Here is a 23,196-nt window from a genome sequence, read left to right as displayed (position 1 = left end):
CATATGAGGCGGTGAGTGGGAAAGCCGAAGTTACGCTGCAGCGCTGACAGGCGAGCAGAAGCAGGGTGGGAACGCCGAAAGAGCGCACAGGCGGCCCGCACTTTCTGCAGCAGCTCTTACATATCGGGGTAATTTTTAAGGAACCTCTGCACCACCAAATTCAGCACATGCGCCTGGCAAGGGATGTGCGTCAAACCGGCTAGGCCCAGAGCTGCTATGAGATTTCGCCCGTTATCGCACACCACCATGCCGGGCTTGAGGCTCGCTGGCACCAACAACTCATCGGTCTGCTGTTCCATGCTCCTCCACAACTCATGCGCGGTGTGGGATTTTTCCCCCAAACATGCAAGTTTTAAAACTGCCTGCTGTTGTTTACCCCTGGCTTTGCTGAATTTGGTGGTGAAGGTGTTACGCTGACCGGATGAGGAGGCGGTAGAGGATGAGGAAGCGGAGTAGGAGGAGTTAGGAACAGGATGTAAACTGAAGCGCCCTGCAATCCTCGGTGGTGGAAGGAGATGCGCCAAACAAATTTAAAAGGTGTATCTCACACGTACCGATACAGACTATGCCGCAATTTAATTTTTTTTTTTACCCCACAAGGGTGTAGATTGAATAGCGGTATAGAAAATATGATATAAAAAGGTGTATCTCAGACGTACAAACACAGACTATGCCGCAATTAAATTTTTTTTACCCCAAAAGGGTGTATATTGAATAGCGGAATAGAAAATTTTTTAAAAAATGGTGTATCTCACACGTACAAACCCAGACTAGGCCCCGATTACAATTTTTTGTACCCTAAAGGGAGGATGGGGAGTAGGAGGAGTTCAGAACAGGAGGCAAACTGAAGCGCCCTGCAATCCTCGTGGTGGAAGATGCACCAAACAAATTTAAAAGGTGTATCTCACGCGTACCGATACAGACTATACACGTACAGACCCAGACTAGGCCCCGATTACAATTTTTTGTACCCTAAAGGCAGGATGAGGAGTAGGAGGAGTTCGGAACAGGAGGCAAACTGAAGCCCCCTGCAATCCTCGGCGGTGGAAGATGCGCCCCAAAAATTTGGAAGGTGTATCTCACACGTACCGATACAGACTATGCCGCAATTTAATTTTTTTTACCCCAAAAGGGTGTAGATTGAATAGCGTAATAGAAAATATGATATAAAAAGGTGTATCTCACACGTATAGACCCAGACTAGGCCCCGATTACAATTTTTCGTACCCTAAAGGCAGGATGAGGAGTAGGAGGAGTTCGGAACAGGAGGCAAACTGAAGCACCCTGCAATCCTCGGCGGTGGAAGATGTGCCCCAAAAATCTGGAAGGTGTATCTCACACGTCCCGATACAGACTATGCCGCAATTTAATTTTTTTTACCCCAAAAGGGTGTATATTGAATAGCGGAATAGAATTTTTTTAAAAAAAACGGTGTATCTCACACGTACAAACACAGACTAGGCCCCAATTGCAATTTTTTGTACCCTAAAGGGAGGATGAGGAGTAGGAGGAGTTCGGAACAGGAGGCAAACTGAAGCGCCCTGCAATCCTCGGTGGTGGAAGATGCACCAAACAAATTTAAAAGGTGTATCTCACGCGTACCGATACAGACTATGCCGCAATTTAATTTTTTTTAACCCCAAAAGGGTGTATATTGAATAGCGGAATAGAAAAAAGTATATAAAAAGGTGTATCTCACACGTACCGATCCAGACTATGCCGCAATTTAATTATTTTTACCCCAAAGGGTGTAGATTGAATAGCGGAATAGAAAATATGATATAAAAAGGTGTATCTCACACGTACAAACCCAGACTAGGCCCCGATTACAATTTTTTGTACCCTAAAGTCAGGATGAAGAGTAGGAGGAGTTCGGAACAGGAGGCAAACTGAAGCACCCTGCAATCCTCGGCAGTGGAAGATGCGCCCCAAAAATTTGGAAGGTGTATCTCACACGTACCGATACAGACTATGCCGCAATTTAATTTTTTTTTACCCCAAAAGGGTGTAGATTGAATAGCGTAATAGAAAATATGATATAAAAAGGTGTATCTCACACGTATAGACCCAGACTAGGCCCCGATTACAATTTTTTGTACCCTAAAGGCAGGATGAGGAGTAGGAGGAGTTCGGAACAGGAGGCAAACTGAAGCACCCTGCAATCCTCGGCAGTGGAAGATGCGCCCCAAAAATTTGGAAGGTGTATCTCACACGTACCGATACAGACTATGCCGCAATTTATTTTTTTTTTACCCCAAAAGGGTGTAGATTGAATAGCGTAATAGAAAATATGATATAAAAAGGTGTATCTCACACGTATAGACCCAGACTAGGCCCCGATTACAATTTTTTGTACCCTAAAGTCAGGATGAAGAGTAGGAGGAGTTCGGAACAGGAGGCAAACTGAAGCACGCTGCAATCCTCGGTGGTGGAAGATGTGCCCCAAAAATTTGGAAGGTGTATCTCACACATACCGATACAGACTATGCCGCAATTTAATTCTTTTTACCCCAAAGGGTGTAGATTGAATAGCGGAATTGAAAATATGATATAAAAAGGTGTATCTCACACGTACAGACCCAGACTTGGCCCCGATTACAATTTTTTGTACCCTAAAGGCAGGATGAGGAGTAGGAGGAGTTCGGAACAGGAGGCAAACTGAAGCACCCTGCAATCCTCGGTGGTGGAAGATGCGCCCCAAAAATTTGGAAGGTGTATCTCACACGTACCGATACAGACTATGCCGCAATTTAATTTTTTTTACCCCAAAAGGGTGTAGATTGAATAGCGTAATAGAAAATATGATATAAAAAGGTGTATCTCACACGTATAGACCCAGACTAGGCCCCGATTACAATTTTTTGTACCCTAAAGGCAGGATGAGGAGTAGGAGGAGTTCGGAACAGGAGGCAAACTGAAGCACCCTGCAATCCTCGGCGGTGGAAGATGCGCCCCAAAAATTTGGAAGGTGTATCTCACACGTACCGATACAGACTATGCCGCAATTTAATTATTTTTACCCCAAAGGGTGTAGATTGAATAGCGGAATAGAAAATATGATATAAAATTGGTGATTTTTCAATAGCACATGTGAACACAGCAGTGTCTTATGTTTTATGTCACGGTTAGCTCAGCAGCAGGCTATGAAGGGAAAAAAAAAAAATTCCCCTTTAACTTTGTAATTTTTAAATAGCAGATTAGTACAGGCTATGCCACAATTTAATTTTTTTTAACCCAAAAGGGTGAATATTGAATAGTGGAATAGAAAAAAGTATATAAAATTGAAAATCACTCAATAGCACATGTGAACACAGCAGTGCTTTATGTCACGGTCAGCTCTGCAGCAGGCTATGAAGGGAAAAAAAAAAATTCCCCTTTAACTTTGTAAGTTTTAAATAGCAGATAAGTACAGACTATGCCACAATTTAATTTTTTTTAACCCAAAAGGGTGTATATTGAATAGTGGAATAGAAAAAAGGATATAAAATTGAAAATAACTCAATAGCACATGTGAACACAGCAGTGTCTTATGTCACGGTCAGCTCTGCAGCAGGCTATGAAGGGAAAAAAAAAAATTCCCCTTTAACTTTGTAATTTTTAAATAGCAGATAAGTAAAGACTATGCCACAATTTATTTTTTTTTTAACCCAAAAGGGTGTATATTGAATAGTGGAATAGAAAAAAGTATATAAAATTGAAAATCACGAACCCGAATAATACAGTCCGTGTTCCCTCAACACTATGCACATACATTTTTGATTCTTATCCTATTGATTAATATTTTTTATATCTATATATAGACATCCATTTTTGGCTTTTGCCAGGAAGCTAGATTGGTTCATCATCATCATTCTTTTTACAAATGATTATCAACGTTTAATACAGTTACATAATTCAAAGCATACTGTATATCTTACATTTTTGGAAAAAAGTTTCAAAATCCTGCAGAACTAGTGCTATTTGACATACATTTGGGTCATCATATGCATTTCAGTCACCACTTTTATGAAACCCATCTACACTATTATTTAACAGGCATATATGTGTATACACATTCTTTGTGTATATTGGTCTTATATGTGTGTGCATATATGTCTATATTTTGTTTGTGCAGAGTTTTGATGTCTCCTATTTACCGTAATAATTCTCGCATATACATTTTAGATTCTTAATCCTATTTATAATTATTTGTTTATATCCATATAGTGCTCAACATAAATGAGTACACCCCAACAGATTTGTCAGAAAACCTTTACTTTCCTTTCAGAATCAACATTTTCTATGGGCACTATACTACAAAATGCTTCCACAAATGCGGGCTATTGATTGCAACAAAGATTTGTTAATTTGCACACACAAAAAAAGTATTTTTCCTAAAAAATTAATTCAAGACCATGTTGCAAAAATGAATATACCCCAATAAAATTCTTGGGAACAAAGCTAAATTTTAGACAACAAAATCCTAATTAACAAGAATTTAACTACAGGTGAGTCTAATTTTCATTAAATGGGTGTCCAACAGACAGTTGATTATAAAAGGGTGTTACTTAACCACCTAACGACCAGCTGCTGCATATGTACTGCGGCAGGCTGGCTCTCCCAGGCAAAGTCCCGTACATGCACGGCGCTCGCCTGGGCAGAGCTAGGGGGTGAGCGCGCGCCACTCGTCGCCGCTCGTCAGCTGGGGAGCCAGTGCGCGTGACAGGCAGCTCCGATGGCTGCCAGCCACTCGCGATCTCCCCCCGCCGACAGAGAAGGACGGACAGGTGATGTAAACACAGCCATCTGTCCTTCTCCCTGAGATGAGCACAGAGACCATGCGATCCTGCTATATAGGATCGCATGTCTCTATGGTCATCTCACAAGCAAAACCCCCCACAGTTAGAATCACTCCCCTAGGCTTACATTTAACCCATTGATCACCCATTGTATTAACCCCTTCCCTGCCAATGGCATTATTACAGTAACAGTGCATATTTTTAGCACTGCTTACTGTAGTAATGTCACTGGTACCCCTGAAGGTAAAAAATGTCAGTTAGGGGTCCGATCTGTCCGCCGCAATGTCACAGTAAAGCAAAAAAATCGCAGATCGCCGCCATTACTAGTAAAAAAAAACAATAAAAATTACATAAATCTTTCCCGTAGCAACAACTTTTGCACAAACCAATCAAAATATGCTTATTGTCATAAAAATATGTAGCAGAAAACAAAGTGGCCTAAAATGTTAAAAAATTTAGATTTTTACATTTATTTTTGGGAATGTTATACAGCAGAATGTGAAAATTGTCGCTCTTTTTTTGTTTCTAGTGCAACAGATAAATATAGCACCCTACAAGGTAGGTGCTAGGTAAAGCATAGTGGGCCTTGGCTGCCTGACAGCAGGGCCATGATTTTTAGCTGGGCTGTCATGTGTGGCTGTTGAGACTGGGGAGTCTCCCCACTGTGCTCCATGAGAGGGTTCTCATTGGGCAGTGGAGGAAACCCAGCCAATGGCACACTCAGGCCTGTATGTACCCCAGAAAGGCAGATTCTGCTGTACAGCATTCTGGGAGTGGGTATAAGTTTGAGGGGAGCGCCTGACGCAGCATCTTTGGCGGGAAGCAGAGTCCCAGGAGGGAGGGTATGGATGTCTCTCCTCCTGTCAGAAGAATCGGGTGTCCCGGGCAGCTTGCCTGTGGGGACCGAGTGCTGAGCTGAGCTGCAGAGAGGATCCTGTGTGCCGAGGACCAGCGGAGCTGAGAGGGGTCAAGTTTCAGGAAAGCATTCCCCGTTCGTGAGTACTGTAAACTGCCCCTGGGGGGGTCTTCCGAGTGAGAGGGGACCGCTCCGGTGAAGGTCAAAGGTATCCAGGAGCTAGCTAGCCGATGCAGGAGCAAGTGTAAAGGGGGTGCCAGCGTTGACCCTGAAGTGTAGAGGGGGTGCCTAGTGAGAGGGCCCTGAAGTGTAAAGGGGGTGCCTAGTGAGAGGACCCTGAAGTGTAAAGGGGGCACCAGCGGTTGGGCCCTGAAGTGATAAAGTGTACAGTGTGCAGTGTACAGTGTTGAGAGTTGCAGCAGCACAAGCAGTTACAGAGGCTACCTCAGTCAGAAAGGACTGGAGGGAGCAGTTTTCAGGACTTTTGAGCTAACCAGAGCGTCAGAAGTCAGTTCTCAGTACAGTCCAGGACTTTTGAGCTAACCAGAGTGTCAGAAGTAAAGTTCAAGTACAGTACAGCAAGTCAGTGTTTTTCAAGCGCCAGCAATCGTTGGTCGGCATCCAGCCGGCGTCAAGACAGCGCTGAAAGGCATTTTTCTTCAAATTGTCCCATTTTTACCTAGTTGAGCCAGAGGAGTATCCCACTCATTCCCTTCTCCCATTCCCAATATAAAATAAACAAAACAAACCAAAAATGCCTGACGGGTCTTTGACTCAAATCTCACAGTTGGGTATTCAGCTTAAAGGGGCTGATGGCGTTTCCGGTAACCATGGCAGACCCACATCAGGCCCAATGCCTGGAAATCCTGCTACATAAAAATCGCACAGGTGATCAAATACTACCAAAAGAAAGCTCTATTTGTGGGGAAAAAAAGGACATCAATTTCGATTGGGTACATCATCGCACGACCACGCAATTGTCCGTTAAAGTCAAGCAGTGCTGAATCGCAAAATAGGGCCTGGTCATTAAGCAGCAAAATCTTCCGGTCTTAAAGGTGGTTAACAAAGAAAACACATGGAAGAGAAATGTCACAAGGCCTTAGAAAGAAAATAATTTATTTAAACAAGAAAGGTGATGGCTACAAGAAGATCAGCAAAGTTTTACTTATCAGTAAGAATACTGTAGCAGAGTGATATAAAAATTTAACAAAGATGGAACTGCAACCATCTCAGAGACATCCAGGCCTTCCACAGAAGTTAACACCTCAACAGGAGCGTCTTCTGATGAGAAGGGTTGAAGAAAATGGCCACGCAAGTTCACTGCAGTTAGCTAAAGAAGTAGAAAGCCAAATTGGGGGGATTGTTTCCCGTGACACAATACGTCATAGACTGCAGAGGAATGGCATGCATGGGTGTCGCCCACGAAGGAAACCTCTCCTAAAGCCCATGCACACAAAGGTCTGCCTAGAATTTGCCTGAGCCCATGCTGAAAAAGAAGAAAACTACTGGGACTCTGTAAGGCCACTGTTGCATTTCTGAAGAAGAACAGGGTGAAAGTGATTCAGTGGCCAAGTAGGTCTGCTGATCTGAACATAATTGAACACCTATGGTGAATTCTGAAGAGAGAAGACTTGGTGCTGTCCTTACAAATCATGGAGGTCATACAAAATACTAGATGTAGTATTTTTTGTTTTGGGGTGTATTCATTTTTGCATTAACTAATTTGAGTAAAACTGAAGATTTTGTAATCTAAGTTATATTATTAAACTTACTTTCATGTAATGAGCTAAACAAATGTTCTATAAAGCTCAATTTTGGCAACATTTTGGAAATTGTTTTTGTGTTCTTCGAGATATTGATTTAAATCTTACTTCTCAAAAGGGGTGTATTAATTTATGCTGAGCACTGTATATGTCTATATTTAATTTGTGTCAAGTTTTGATATCCTTAATTATGCTGCTGTATTTTCTATATACACATGTATTTTAGTCCTTTATTGTATGTATTATTTTGCTTATTTGTTTGTACCAAGAAGTCTTATTTTAGCTTCTAATTTTGCTTTTATCGTTTAAGCTTTATTTTGGTCACTTATCAGGCATGCTGTACTTTAGGGGGCCATCTGGCAATCCCATTCATTAAGCATAAAAAATAACTCTTTTGCCAGTGAGATAGGCTTGAGATAGAGGCAGAGTAGCCTCCAAACATGTAGCCACACCTCCTCTATCAGCGTCTGACATCACACAGAACTTTCTCTATCATTCATTGATGGACACAGTCTCTGTTCTACATAACACTAGGGTTATGCTGCCTCCTACAGGAGTAGGACACTAGGCAGAAAAAAGTTCTTGCTACACCTATGGGCAGTCCTAGGAGGTATACCCTCTCTCCCTGCTATAGGATGTCAGTTTTAATTTGCCTAGTCTGGAGTAAGGACCTAGTTCCTTGCTGGGATCTCTGGTCCTAGCAAAAGTTTTTTTCCAGATAGTTTTTTCACTGGATTTATTTTCTGTGAGATGTACAAGCAACTATGCCGGATCTGGGCGATGGGCTGGATATATAGATCCAGTGGTCACCCCAGCCTGCCAGCGAGCGCCCGCAGACCCCAGCTCAGCGCTAGGTCAGCCGTGACATAGTCCCACCAGACGGGGACTGGCCCTGTGAGTTAAACGTCTTACCAGGTCGCATACGACCGGGTCTTGGCCCAGTTGCAGCGTTCCTATTGGCCGACAGCCCCCCACTTTGGCGGAGAGGCATTCTGTCAGGAGATGGCGCCTGCCTGTTCCAGGTATGGTAAGGAAAATGCTCCCCCCTCTGCCCCGGCGGGTTTTGGGGTGGATGTGGGCCCCTCCTTTGGACGGTCGGACCCTCACACCCCCAGGTTCCCCTCTGTCCTGTCACGCACCCCCTTACCTGTCTCCCCTCTCCCCCCTCACTACTGGAGCTATGGGACGCTTGAAGCTGCTCCCGGGGGCTGGGACCAGGTGTAAGGCAAGCTGGAGGGGGGGAATGCTGGCGACCGGACTATCGATCATGTGGGGGGATTTACCTGTCACTTCCAGGGCCCCTTTCCTGTCGATCCCTTTCAGGAGGCTGGGTCCCCAGAAGCTCCGCAGGCTGTAATTTTCTTGTAGCCCATGTGCTGAGAAAGATCGGCGGCCATTTTGCAGTGGATTCCCATTGCAAATCACTGGCGGCCATGTTCGTGGTGTTCCCAGAGGCGTTTTTTTGGTGGTGGAGCCCCTCCCTATACCCTGGTGCTGACACTCAGATTTTTCTCTGCTGATCGAGATTGCTGCAGACACGTGCTGTACAGATGTTCTGGGCCTTCCTGGTGCATCTCTGGTGTGCGTGGCGAGTCTGGGGGGTCTCTCTCTCTCTGCTGGGGGTGCGTTCTGCCTGACCTCTTGGGGGCGCTATAGCGTGGTGGGAAAAAAAATAAATGTTTTCAACTTTTTGCTTCAGGGTTCCCTTGGTGCAACATAGACCCGGCAGAACTCTCTTCCCCACCTGAACCCCTCAAGAAGGCTGCAGGGCCCTCCGGATCCCAGCTATCCATAGATGCACTGTCGGCGGTCTTGGAATCCTTTGTGTCCTGGGTGGAGGTGGCCTGTAAGGGGCGTGACGCCAAAAAACGCCCCCCACCTTCCCCTGCCTTATCTGATGTGTCAGGTTCTGAATCTGATTCAGCCACTGCAGACGTGGGTCTCCCTGCCAGGTCTAAATCCTTGCGCCCTGTCTCCTCTGATAGTGAGGATGACACCTCTCCCTCCGCCACCGCGCAAGAAAAGGCGCTGGTGGACATACTGGTTGTTTCCGTGCGTGAGACCCTAAAAAGGGAGAACGCAGCTGCGACTGAGGCGCAGGTTACTCTTGGCACTCGCAAGCCATCCAAAACGGGGAAGGTTTTCCCCCTTCCCGCATATTTTGACAACATGGTCAAAAAAGAGTGGGACCACCTAAACCGCCCCCCTGGGGTGCCTAAGCGGATTGCTAGATGCTACCCCTTTGAGGAATCTCTTTTTAAAAAGTGGACTGTGCCACCTACGGTGGACCCTCCTGTCTCCAGACTGAATAAAGCTACCATGATCCCAGTGGAGGATTCCCTGTCCTTTAAGTATCCAGTAGATAGAAAGGCGGAGTCTGTGGCCACAATATGTACTCCCTGGCGGGGTCTGCACCAAGGCCAGTGTTTACTATTGACCTGGTGTCACAAACCTCGACTGAATGGGCTAAGTTACTACACCGCGACCTGGAGGGGGAGCAACTCCCCCTGTCTTTGTGGAGCTGACGGACAAGTTGGTGCAGGGGATGCCTCGCTGGATGCGGCTCCAATATTGCCCCAACTGTCGGGTTTGGCAGTGGTCCTTCGGCGTATACTTTGGCTAAAATGCTGGTCTGCGGATCAGGCCTCTAAGAAGGCCTTAAATGATCAACCTTTTCAGGGTGATCACCTGTTTGGGGCTACCCTTGATGACATTATCAAAGCTCTTACACAGGCTACCAAAGGTAAGGACCCTCGTTGTAGACGGGGTCCCTCCTTTTCAGCACATAAAGTGTTTTTTCATCCCTCAGGGACAAGTGGTAAGGGATCAAAGTCCTTCAAGGCTCCCTCAGGTTTCTCCAAGCGACCCTGGTCTGGAAAACAGAAATCTGGTTTCTCCAGACCTACAGATAAGACACTGGGGTGAGGGGACAGCTTTGCCGGTTCCCAGGCCTGTGGCTATCCCAGATACAAGACAAGTGGGTTTACAAGGTCATACGGTCTGGTTACAAGATCGAATTTCAATCTGTCCCCCCAGTAAGGTTTTTCCCTTCCAATGTGGGACTGTCCCCAGATCGCTTACAGGCTCTATTTGGGGCAGTACAGGACCTGTTACAACAAGGAGTAATAGTTCTGTTTCTGACTTTGGAACGTTTTCAGGGCTTATACTCAAACCTGTTTATGGTTCCCAGGAAGGAGGGCAAGTTGCGTCCAATTCTGGACCTGAAGGCACTGAATTGCTTTGTGCAAGTTCAAAAATTCAAGATGGAATCTGTTCGCACAGTGGTGGCTTCCCTACATCAGGGGGATTTCTTGGCCTCCATAGACATCAAAGATGCCTACCTTCACATCCCGATTTGTGTAGGACATCAACGGTTTCTCCGCTTTGCCATGAGAGAGGATCACTATCAGTTTGTGGCATTACCCTTTGGTCTTGCCTCTGCTCCTCGGGTCTTCACAAAGGTGTTGGCTCCGGTCCTGGCTTTATTATGCCAGTGGGGGATATCGGTCCTGGGTTACTTGGACAATCTGCTTCTCCGTGCGGAGTCTCCCATGGCTCTGGTGACAAACTTAGAGATTACCATGAGAACTCTGGAGGTGTTCAGATGGATTCTGAACCCTCAGAAGTTGTCCCTGGTTCCTTCCATGAAACTGGACTATCTGGGCCTGACTTTGGATTCGTCCTCAGCCAGGGTGTTTCTTCCTCCAGAAAAACATCAAAAGCTCCAGACTGCGATTCAGCTATTGCTGTCCAGCAAATAGTCATCCCTTCGGACTTGTATGAGAGTTCTGGGACTGGTGGTGTCGTCCTTTGAGGCGATACCTTTCGCTCGGTTTCACTCGAGAATCCTCCAGAAGGAAATCCTTCTCAAATGGAACAAAGATCCAAAATCCCTGGACAACCAGATCCAGCTGAGCCAGGTGACCAGGGGGTCTCTGTTATGGTGGCTTCGGTCCCCAACGCTCACACAAGGAAAATCCTTCCTCCCCCTATATTGGACAGCGATCACCACGGATGCCAGTCTCTCCGGGTGGGGAGGTGTTCTCGGCAAGCTTTCTGCTCAAGGAGTCTGGTCCCTGGAAGAATCCAGATTACTGATCAATGTTCTGGAGTTGAGAGCGATCAGGCTTTGTCTAGTCCATTGGTCTGAGCACCTTCAGGGCTGGCCAGTGCGCATTCAATCGGACAATGCCACAACTATGGCTTATATCAATCACCAAGGGGGCACCAGAAGTGTCCTTGTGGCCTTGGAGGTGGCAGACATTATTTGGTGGGCTGATCGCTTTGTTCCGGTTCTCTTCTGCCGTTCACATTCCAGGATTTGAGAATTGACAGGCAGATTGCCTCAGTCGGCAGACATTGGCTCCAGGGGAATGGTCTCTCCATCCGGAGGTGTTCCAGCTGTAGACGTGGATCTGTTGGCATCTCGGATCAACAGGAAAGTGCAAAGGTTTGTGGCCTTATCTCGGGACCCTCTGGCAGACGCGACATGCACGCTGGTTGCTCCGTGGGGTCAGTATCAGCTGATGTATGCTTTCCCCCCTCTCAAGTTGCTGTCATGACTTCTTCGCAGGATTCCGGTTATCCTTGTGGCTCCAGACTGGTCTCGCCGAGCTTGGTACGCCGACCTAGTCAGGCTAGTCGCAGATGTTCCTTGGAGGCTTCCTCTCAGGGAGGATCTACTGTCAAGACAAGGGGAGAGAACCACAAGCGCCAATCTAAGTATAGTATAAAAACAATTTAATACAAGGTAAAAGCAATGTTACTCACAGGAGTAGCGTATAAACAGACATCAAACATAAATTGGAAGATCCTGGGCTTCAGGCATCTAGGGGGTCCCTCTGGTACCGGACACAGCTTGGAAGAGGGCTTTTATGCCCAAATTCTATGGGGTCAATGACCTATGCTAGCAGGGACAAAAAAAGTGGCTATCGGGAATGCATAGCATGCAGTAGAACTGCAGATGTGGGGTAGAGGTGTGAATGTTGCTAATAATGTAAAAAACATATAAAAAATGTATAAAAAATGAATAAGCTGAAGACATATGGATGTTAACCACTTAACCCCCGGAGGATTTGGCTGCTCAAAGACCAGATGTCTTTTTTCAACTTGGCACTTCGTGACTTTAACTGACAATTGCGCGGTCATGCAATGCTGTACCCAAACTAAATTTACGTCCTTTTTTTTCCACAAACAGAGCTTTCTTTTGGTGGTATCTGATCACTTCTGGGCTTTTTATTTTTTGCGATATTAATAAAAAAAGAGCAAACATTTTGAGAAAAAATGACATTTTCAACTTTGTCTTTTAAAAAATATCCAATATATTCAATTTATGTCACATATTTTGGCCAACATGTATTTAGCTACATGTCTTTGACAAAAAAATCTCAATGAGCGTATTTTTATTGGTTTGCGCAAAAGTTATAGCGTCTACAAACTATGGTGTAAATACTGAAATTTACGCAGCTTTAATTTCTGACTGCCTATCTCATTTCATGAAGTGCTAAAATGGCAGGGCAGTACAAAACCCCCCAAATTACCACTTTTTGGAAAGTAGACATCCTAAGGAATGTCCTGAGAGGCATGTTGAGCTCATTGAATATTTCTTTTTTTTTTGTCACAGGTGTTTGAAAAATGACTAAAAAAAAAACACATTTTTTTTTTTTACACAAAGTTGTCATTGAAATGATATATTGCTCACACATGCCATGGGTATATCTGTAATTACACCCCAAAATATATTCTGCTGCTTATCCTGAGTACAGGGATACCACATATGTGAGACTTTTTGGGAGCCTAGCTGTGTATAGGACCCCGAAAACCAATCCCCACGATCAGAATTTCAAAGGGCGTACATTTTTCATTGCATTTTCTCACTACCTATAACTGTTTAGGAGGCCCTGAAATGTCAAGATACCACAACCCCCCCCCCCAAATGACTCCATTTTGGAAAGTAGACACCCCAAGCTGTTTGCTGAGAGGCATGGTGAGTCCATGGAATATTCCATGGAATAGTTTTGCCACAAGTTTTGGGAAAATTAAAATGTTTATTTTTATTTTTTTAACACAAAGTTGTCACTAAAAGATACATTTCTCACACATGACATGGGTATATGTGGAATAACACCCCAAAATACATTCTGCCGCTTCTCCTGAGCATGGGGATACCCCATGTGTGAGACTTTTTGGGAGCCTAGCTGTGTACGGGACACCGAAAATCAATCACCATCTTCAGGCTTTCTAATAGCGTATATTTTTGATTTTACCCCTCACTACCCATCACAGTTTCGGAGGCCCTGAAATTTCAAGATAGCATAAACCCCCCCCCCCCCCCCCAAATACATTCTACTGCTTCCCCTGAGTACAGGGATACCACATGTGTGAGACTTTTGGGAGCCTAGCTGTGTACAGGACCCCGAAAACCAATCAACACTCTCAGGTTTTCTAATGGCGTAAATTGTGCATTTCACCTCTGCACTACCTGTCACAGTTTCGGAGGCCCTAAAATACCAAGATAGCACAAAACCCCCCCAAATGACCCCATTTTGGAAAGTAGACACCCCAAGCTATTTGCTGAGAGGCATGGTGAGTCCATGGAATATTTTGTATTTTGCCACAAGTTCCGGGAAATATATATATATATATATATTTTTTTTTTTTTTTACACAAAGTTGTCACTAAATGATATATTGCTCACACATGCCATGGGTATATGTGAAATGACTCCCCAAAATACATTCTGCTGCTTCTCCTGAGTACAGGGATACCCCATGTGTGAGACTTTTTTGCAGTCTAGCCAAGTACAGGACCCTGAAAACCAATCCCCACTTTCAGGCTTTCCAAGGGCGTAAATTGTTGATTTCACTCCTGACTACCTATCAAAGTTTTGGAGGCCATAAAAAGCCAAGACAGCACAAACTCATGGCCTTCAAAAATGTGATAGGTAGTAAGGAGTGAGATCAACAATTTACGCCCTTAGAAAGCCAGAAGGTGCGGATTGGTTTTTGAGGTCCTGTACGCGGCTAGACTGCCAAAAAGTCTTGCACATGGGGTATCCCTGTACTCAGGAGATTTTGGGGTGTCATTTCTCATATACCCATGGCATGTGTGAGCATTATATCATTTACTGACAACTTTGTGTAAAAAAACAAAAAACAAAAAAATGTAATTTTCCCGAAACTTGTGGCAAAATATAAACTATTCCATGGACTCACCATTCCTCTCAGCTAATAGCTTCGAGTGTCTACTTTGCAAAATGGGGTCATTTGGGGGGGTTTGTGCGATCTTGAAATTTCAGGGCCTCTGAAACTGTGACAGGTAGTGCAGAGGTAAAATAAGCAATTTACGCCATTAGAAAACCTGAAGATGGGGATTGGATTTCGGGGTCCTGTACACAGCTAGGCTCCCAAAATTCTCACACATGTGGTATTCCTGTACTCAGGAGAAGCAACAGAATGTATTTTGGGGTGTCATTTTACATATACCCATGGCATGAGTGTGCAATATATCATTTACTGACAACTTTCTGTAAAAAAAAACAAAAAAAAAATAAAAAATTGTCATCTTCCCGAAACTTAGGGCAAAATATAAAATACTCCATGGACTCAATATGCCTCTCAGCAAATAGCTTTGGGTGTCTACTTTTCAAAAAGGGGTAATTTGGGGGGTGTTTGAACTGTCCCGGCATTTTATGCTCAATCTTAGCCCCACATCACCCACTATTCTAACCACTTGAAAACCAAGCCTTTTCTGTGACTTTTTGTTTACATGAAAAAATATATCTTTTTTTACTAGAAAATTACTTTGAACCCCCAAACATTATATATTTCTTTAAAGCAGAGGCCCTATAGAGCAAAATGGTGGATGTTGCAATTTTTTTTTGTCACACGGTATTTGCGCACAGATTTTCCAAACGCAATTTCTGCGAAAAAAATAATTTTTTTTTATTTATTGCACAAGTACACTATATAATTCCAAATTGTTTGGTAAAATTTAAAAGATGATCTTATGCCAAGTACATAGATACCAAACATGACATGCTTTAAAAATTGCGCACGCCTGTGCAGCGGCAACAAACTACGTACATTTTTGAAAGCCTTTAAAAGTCTTTACAGGTTACCACTTTAGACTTACAGAGGAGGTCTACTGCAAGAATTACTGCTCTCGACCTGGCGCTTGCGGCGATACCTCACATGCATGCTGCAATTGCGGTTTACATATGACACTAGACCAACGCTTGCGTGCGCCTTTGCGCGCAAGCACGGGGGGGCGGGGGGGCTCTCTGGACAGGTAAGTTCTACTTTTTAAAAGTCAGCAGCTACATTATTTGTAGCTGTTGACTTTTAATTTTTTCATGCTGGGCGGAACTCCACTTTAAGTGTAATTTCCTCCTCATTACTCCCTTTCCCCATCTGCCCCTCGGGGGGCATGTTGATGTGTTTGACGGGTTCTGGGCCTCGAATTGTAAGAACGGGGTGGGTTGGAGCAAGAGGGCTGAGGAAAACGAATGGCTTCGGGGATGGGCAGGAGATAGTTCCGGTGCCAAGTCTTAATCAGACCATTCTTCCCCTCAGGGCGAATCTGGTACACAGGGAGCTGAGGCAACTGTCTACAGACAATGTACAGCTGAGATCACCATCAATCAGCTGACTTGTGCTTTCCTGGCACTCCCAGATTTCGCAACAGCATTCTGTCTCCTATAAAGCAGGCGCTGCTAAGTGATGGCTGATGTAGATATAATGGAAAATAACATACAAATGTGCCAATAGTGTGAGCACAACAATATACTATTGCTTTAAAACCAGCAGAAATTAATAAATGTGAAGCATTCCCAGTCCATATACAGTATAAAGAAGTCTTCTTAAGTGGAATAAATTAGCGCTCAATAAATGCTGTCACCCACACCGTGCCTTCTTATTCTGATTCAAGTGCTTCACCTCGTTAAAAAACTCATAAATCTGCTCACCAAAAGCCCATACAGCCTTATCAGCAATCAGAACAGCTGGATAGGTCTGCACCTCTCTATTTCCTCTCGGATGGCCAATGTTGATTTATATGGAGGTAAAACAGGGACACTCATAATAGTGCAACACTGTTTTATTAAATATTAAAATGCCACACACACACATATCAATAGTTAGGATTAAATAGAATGTGCCCTGCCCTGACCTGACCTGACCTCAACTATGTAATGGGCTCACCCCTCTCTAAACGCTCCGAGAAGCTGGCCGGCGTGTGTTCCACGGAGTCACTGGAAGTGATTTCACTGGTTAGTAAGATCGATTGGATTCCTGTTGGAATACGCCAGCAGGAATCGGTACAGGCTTGGTCTCGGTGGTTCCAGTTCCCTGGTGATATGTGGGGGTCCACGGCTTGCGCCTGTATATGTTCAGAATATGGAAGAAAAGAGGCTCCTCTTCGTGCAGATGGTTAAAAAATTCCTCTTTATTAAAAAACCTTACGCAAATAACAAATAAAATCGCTGGGTAAAAATAATCTGGTGCCCTTGCAGACTAGAGTGCCTCGCGGCTGTCCCCAATGTCTGCTCGTAAGACTCGTGCCGTACCCGGAAGTGGGGAGACGGCATGCGGTTCAACTATGGGCCCAGAACAAGGCAGCGTGCGTTGCAACTTGGCGCGTTTCGTCATATAAATTACATCATCTCCCCACTTCCGGGTATGGCGCGAGTCTTACGAGCAGACACTGGGGACAGCCGCGAGGCACTCTAGTCTGCAAGGGCATCAGCTTATTTTTACCCAGCGATTTTATTTGTTATTTGCGTGAAGTTTTTTAATAAAGAGGAATTTTTTAACCGTCTGCACGATGAGGAGCCTCTTTTCTTCCATATTCTAAGCATATACAGGCGCAAGCCGTGGACCCCCACATACCACCAGGGAACCGGAACCACCGAGACCAAGCCTGTATCGATTCCTGCTGGCGTATGTCAACAGAAATCCACTTGATCTGGTAAGTGGGTTATCTTACCATTTGACACCAGAGGTGAAGTGGAGGGTCACACCACTACTGCATATGCACTTGCACCGATACTTGCTATAGTTGCAACAAAGGACTTTTTTGCACCAGTTGCACCATTCAATACCAGCACTATTGCACTACGGACTTTATGAACTCACTTTGTGATTATTTGCTGCACTTTATTGATGGTTTATATTGCACTTTAATATTTGAGTATTTAATATTGATGAGAATACTTTTATCTTTATAATTGTGACATATTTTATTTTCTTATATTTTCCTCACTATATGGCACAAGGTAGCAATACCTCAACACTTTTATGTTTTTTTTTATGAAAAAAAAAATGTTGTCACATAATTAACATATGTGGTAGGATTTTAAAGCCCTCCACTATAGGGTTTTAGCGCAGTTTATCACGCATATTTATTCCCAACTACACCCATTGTTTGAACTAGAAGCTTCCCCTTCTATATTTATTATATTTATTAACTGCATATTCCAGTGGCGCGAGTGATACAATAACCAATATTACTGGTTAGTAAGGAAGTGTAGACAAGCGGACATCATGATGCCTGTCTACACTTCCTTACTAACCAGTATTTTCCATCATATCTTCTCGGAGCATTTAGAGAGGGGTGAGCCCCTTATATGGTTTAGGAAAGGGAATGCAATTGTTATGCGATCTGAGCTGGTGCTGGTCAGGGCACATTCTATGTAAGCCGAACTATTGATGTGTGTGTGTGGTGGCATTGTAATATTTAATAAAACAATGTTGCACTATTATGGGTGTCTCTGTTTTATCTCCATATAATCAACATCGGCCATCCGAGAGGGAATAGAGACCTATCCAGGTGTTCTGATTACTGATAAGGCAGTAATGGTCCCTGGGACCTGGGGCTTCTGGTGAGCAGATTTAGCGCCGGTTCACATACACGCGACGCTACTTCCCGGGGCAACCTCCGAGATCGCGCTGCGAGCAGCGCGCCGCGACCTCGGAGCGGCCGCCACGGACTTCATAACATTGAAGTCTATGGCGGTCGCCTCCTGGTCGCCCCAAAGAAGCTCCGGACCCTTTTTCTAGGTCGGAGCGACTTGTGTCGCTCCTATTAGAACGGGTCCGCAGCTTCCCTATGGGAGGCGACCTGCGGCGACCTGTGAGGCGACCAGGTCGCCTCACAGGTCGCCCTAGTGTGAACTGGGGCTTAGGAGTCTTATCATGAGGTGGAGCACTTGAATCAAAATAAAAAGGCACGGTGTGGGTGACAGCATTTATTGAGCACTAATTTATTCCACTGAAGAAGACGTGTTTGTATATGGACTGTGAATACTTCACATTTATTAATATCTGCTGGTTATATAGCAATAGTGTATTGTTGTGTTCACTCTATTGCCACATTTGTATGTTATTTTCCATTATATCTACATTAGCCATCACTAAACAGCGCCTGCTTTATGTGTATTATTATTTATTTATTTATTTTTTTAAGTCTTTTTTCACTCAAAGGGGCAGCAGTTAACCTCTTGACGACTGCCGCATGACTATATACGGCGGCAGTCAGCCCCTCACAGGCAAAGTGACGTAGCGGTACGTCACTAGCCTGTGAGGCTCTAGGGGGCGAGCGTGTGCCGCCGGAAATGCGCTCCCGCCCCCGCTCGTTCGCGGACTCCCCCACGCGTGTGACCGGCAGGCCCGATGTCCGCCGGTCACTCGCGATCGTCGGGTGGAGAGAGAGAAAGGCAGGCGGCTAATGTAAACAAAGCCGTCTGTCATTCTCCCCTGTGTAAGAACAGAGATCATACGGTCCTGCTATGTAGGGTCGTATTTCTCTGTTGTTACACAAACAGCCACATCCCTTCACAGTTAGAAACACGCCCCTAGGGACACACTTAACCCCTCCTTCTCCAATAAAGTTAACCCCTTCCCTGCCAGTGTCATTTTTACAGTAACAGTTCATATTTTTAGCACTGATTACTATAGTAATGTCACTGGTACTCCCAAAAGTGTAAAAAATGTCAGTCAAGGGTCCGATCTGTGCCGCAATGTCGCAGTCCCGCAAAAAAAAATCGCAGATCGCCGCCATTACTCGTTAAAAAAAAAATAAAAATGACAAAAATATTTCCCTTAGTTAATAAACGCAATAACTTTTGCGCAAACCAATCAAAATACGCTTATTGTGATTTTTTTTACCAAACATATGTAGCAGGAAACAAATTGGCCTACAATGTTAAAAAAATGTGATTTTTACTTTTTTTTTGGGGGGGGGGGGATTTCATATCAAAGAATGTGAAAAATATTGTTATTTTTGCAAAATTGTCGCTCTTTTTTTGTTTATAGCGCATTATCAAAAAATCGCACAGTTGATCAAATACCATCAAAAGAAAGCTCTGTTTGTGGGAAAAAAAGGACATCAATTATATTTGGGTACAGCATCGCACGACCGCGCAATTGTCCATTAAAGTCACGCAGTGCCGAATCGCAAAATAGGCCCTGGTCAGGAAGGGGGTAAAATCTTCCGGGGCTTAAGTGGTTAAGGGAACTCACTATAAGGATGAGGCACCCTTCGTGGATTGTTTCAGCATTCTGTCTCCTGGCTGCAAGTCTTGCACCCTTACCTCAAGATAAAAGTTCCTTTTATTTCTTTATTCCCAAGCAGCAGATGCTTCTTTGGCCTTCTCATAGGCTGACTTCAAATTTTTGGGAAGTTGATCAACATACTCTTTGTAAAAGGCTTGGAAAGTGTGACTGAGGGATGTCCCAAAGGCTAAGTCAATGGGAAGACTGGCCTCTCTCCTGAACATCAGTCTGTAAGGGTAGTATCTAGTAGAGTCATTCACAGTACTATTATAGGAATGAACCACAGCAGCAATGTGATTTCCTCAATGTTGCTTCTTCTCCAGAGGCAGCGTCCCCAACATATTCAGCAAAGTATGAATAAATCGTTCCAGCTGGGGATCTCCTTGCAGATGGTATAGTGATGTTCTCGACTTCTGAATGTTCGGTAATTCACACAGCCATTTGACCAGCTTGCTCTCAAAGTCTCTGCCTTGATGGGAATGTAAGCACTGAGGTAAGCCGTAATGGATGAAGAATTTCTCCACCAAAGTCTCGGCCGCCGTGCTGGCTTGCTGGTCTTTGGTTAGGAAAGCTTGGGCATAGCAAGTGAAACGATAAGTCATGACCGAGACATTGCTTCATCCACCCGAGTTGAGTTCCAAACTCAAAAAGTCAATGCACACAAGTTCAATCGGCCCTTGGCTTTGCAAATGACCCATTGAGGCAGCCCTACCAGGCAGAATCTTTTGTTGGATGCACCGGATATAAGTTCTATATGGCCCCAGATGTCCATGATCATTGTGAAGAGCTGTCAGCACTACGTGCTGATGCTCTTTAGGGAGGAACAACTGTCAGACACTTTCAAAGACCCCGGATGGGCCCCTCCATTAAATGACACCATCTTCCAACTGCATTCATTCCTAGTCTCTGTGGACTATTTTGGATTCTCTGGTGGAGCTGTTTAACAGTATCTGGGGGTCTTGGGCTACTAACGCCTTCTTAAAAAGGTTACCTAGTGGATCCTCATTCTGATCCCTCCTCAAGTCCTCTTTCATCAGCTGGGGCAGCTCTTGGCTGCGCACTTGGGTCAGGTCACAATAGCACTGAGGCACCCCAGCATGGGGCAACTCCGACAGCTTTTACTCCAGTGGCTCCCCTGTGGCAATGCTGTACCCCTTGGCACACCGCTGGACTCAATCAGGGGTCAAGTGAGCCCAGCTTTTTGAATCAGCATCGGAAGCATAAGGTCATTGAGATAGGGCATCGGCATCCCAGTTCCCTACCCCTGACCAGTACATGAAACTGAACTGGAACTCAGGCAGTGCGACCAATCACTGATGCTCAGTGGCAACCAGCTTGGCAGTTGACAGCAGATAAGTCATTGGATGTCTTGACCACGAACATAGCTCCATATAAATAGTCCCTCAGTCTATCAACCACAGCCCACTTCAGAGCCAAGAACTCTAGCTTGTGTACAGGGTAATTCTTCTCAAAGGGAGTGAGGCTCCAACTCACATAAGCTATAGGGCTTAGCTTTCCTTCTGTTTCCTAATACAAGACTCCCCCCAGCCCATCCCAGATGGCATCGACATGAACCTCATAGGGTTTAGAGGGGTCAGTGTAGGCTAGAACTGGTGCTTCTGTAAGGCTGCTCTTTAAATGTCAGTAGGCTTTCTCACACTTGGGAGCCCATTGTTCTTGAGTAGATTCACAGGATTTTCTGGCCCCTCGCTTTAGCCCGTCCAGACTTTCGCTCACATCATTCTGCAGCAACTCATTGAGGGGCCTTGCAATCTGTGCAAAATTCTTTAAAAATTATCGTTAGTAAGTACAGAATATATGTTGGGAATTGCTGCGCTAATATTAAGAAAATAAATTAATAAAATGTTATTAAACCAAGTACATAAATAAAGCTGCTACACAAATGATTCTGAAAGAAAATCACTAATAACAGTAAAGGTGGAGGTGTAGCGCTATACCAAAAGTCCAATAATTATTAGTCCATAGAAGGTAATATAAATCCATGTGAAACTAAAACATCACACCAGCAGACTTGATAGTGCAAAAGATTAGAGTAGATCCACCACCAGAAATTTCTTTAACCACTTGCCGACCGCCGCACGACTATCTACGTCGGCGGTCAGCCCCTCACAGGCAAACTAACGTAGGGCTACGTTGCTTGCTTGTGAGGGTCTAGGGAGCGAGCGCGCGCGCGCCCCTGGAGGCGCGCTCCCGCGTGGTCACGGACCCCCCCGCGCGTGTGACCAGCGCACCCGATGTCCGCCGGCCACTCGGCGATCGGCGGGGGAGAGGGAGAATGTCAGGCAGCTTGTGTAAACAAGCCACCTGTCATTCTCCTTGCTGTAAAGACACTGATCACATGGATCTACTATGTAGATCCGTTGATCAGTGTCCTTACAGCTCAAGCCACAGCCAATCACAGTAGAAAGCACGCCCCTAGGGACACACACAGCCCCTCCCTCCCAAATAAAGTTAACCCCTTCACTACCAGTGTATTTTTACAGTAACAGTGCATATATATAGCACTGATTACTGTAGAAATGTCACTGGTAACCCCAAAAGTGTCAAAAATGTCAGTCAAGGGTCCGATCTGTCCGCCGCAATGTCGCAGTACCGCAAAAAAAATCGCAGATCGCCGCCATTACGCGTTAAAAAAAAAACAACAAAAATGACAAAAATCTTTCCCTTTGTTAGTAAACGCGATAACTTTTGCGCAAACCAATCAAAATACGCTTTTTGCGATTTTTTTTACCAAACATAGGTAGCATAAAACAAATTGGCCGAAAATATTAAAAAATTTTGATTTTTACATTTTTTTTGGGGGGAATTTCATATAAAAAAATGTGAAAAATATTGCTATTTTTGCAAAATTGACGCTCTTTTTTTGTTTATAGCGCGTGATCAAAAAATCGCACAGGTGATCAAATACCACCAAAAGAAAGCTCTGTTTGTGGGAAAAAAAGGACGCCAAATTCGTTTAGGTACAGCATCGCACGACCGCGCAATTGTCCGTTAAAGTCACGCAGTGCCGAATCGCAAAATACCCCCTGGTCGGAATGGGGGTAAGATCTTCCGCGGCTTAAGTGGTTAATATGCCCTTACTAGGGATGATCGAACTTTTGAAAAGTTCAGTTCGACCAGAACACCCAAATTTCCCGAAAGTTCGGTTCGGATTCCCGGAACCCATTGAAATCAATGGGACCCGAACTTCGGGAATCAAAAAACACCATTTTGAAGCCCTAAAACCT

At 44.6% G+C, this 23,196-nt stretch overlaps 1 protein-coding gene across 1 annotated transcript in view; it reads left to right on the top strand.

Annotated features, from left to right (window-relative positions):
- Positions 1–23,196, top strand: part of LOC309554127 (A disintegrin and metalloproteinase with thrombospondin motifs 2-like) — a gene marked incomplete at its 5' end in the record, with an annotated part of 1,497,034 nt that overhangs the window by 1,429,426 nt on the left and 44,412 nt on the right. The window lies entirely within an intron of this gene.

The sequence above is a fragment of the Pelophylax lessonae genome (assembly GCF_965119305.1).
Source record: "Pelophylax lessonae genome assembly, chromosome: 4".
Taxonomy (NCBI): Eukaryota; Metazoa; Chordata; class Amphibia; order Anura; family Ranidae; genus Pelophylax; species Pelophylax lessonae.
This window is presented reverse-complemented; position numbering and strand designations above follow the sequence as displayed.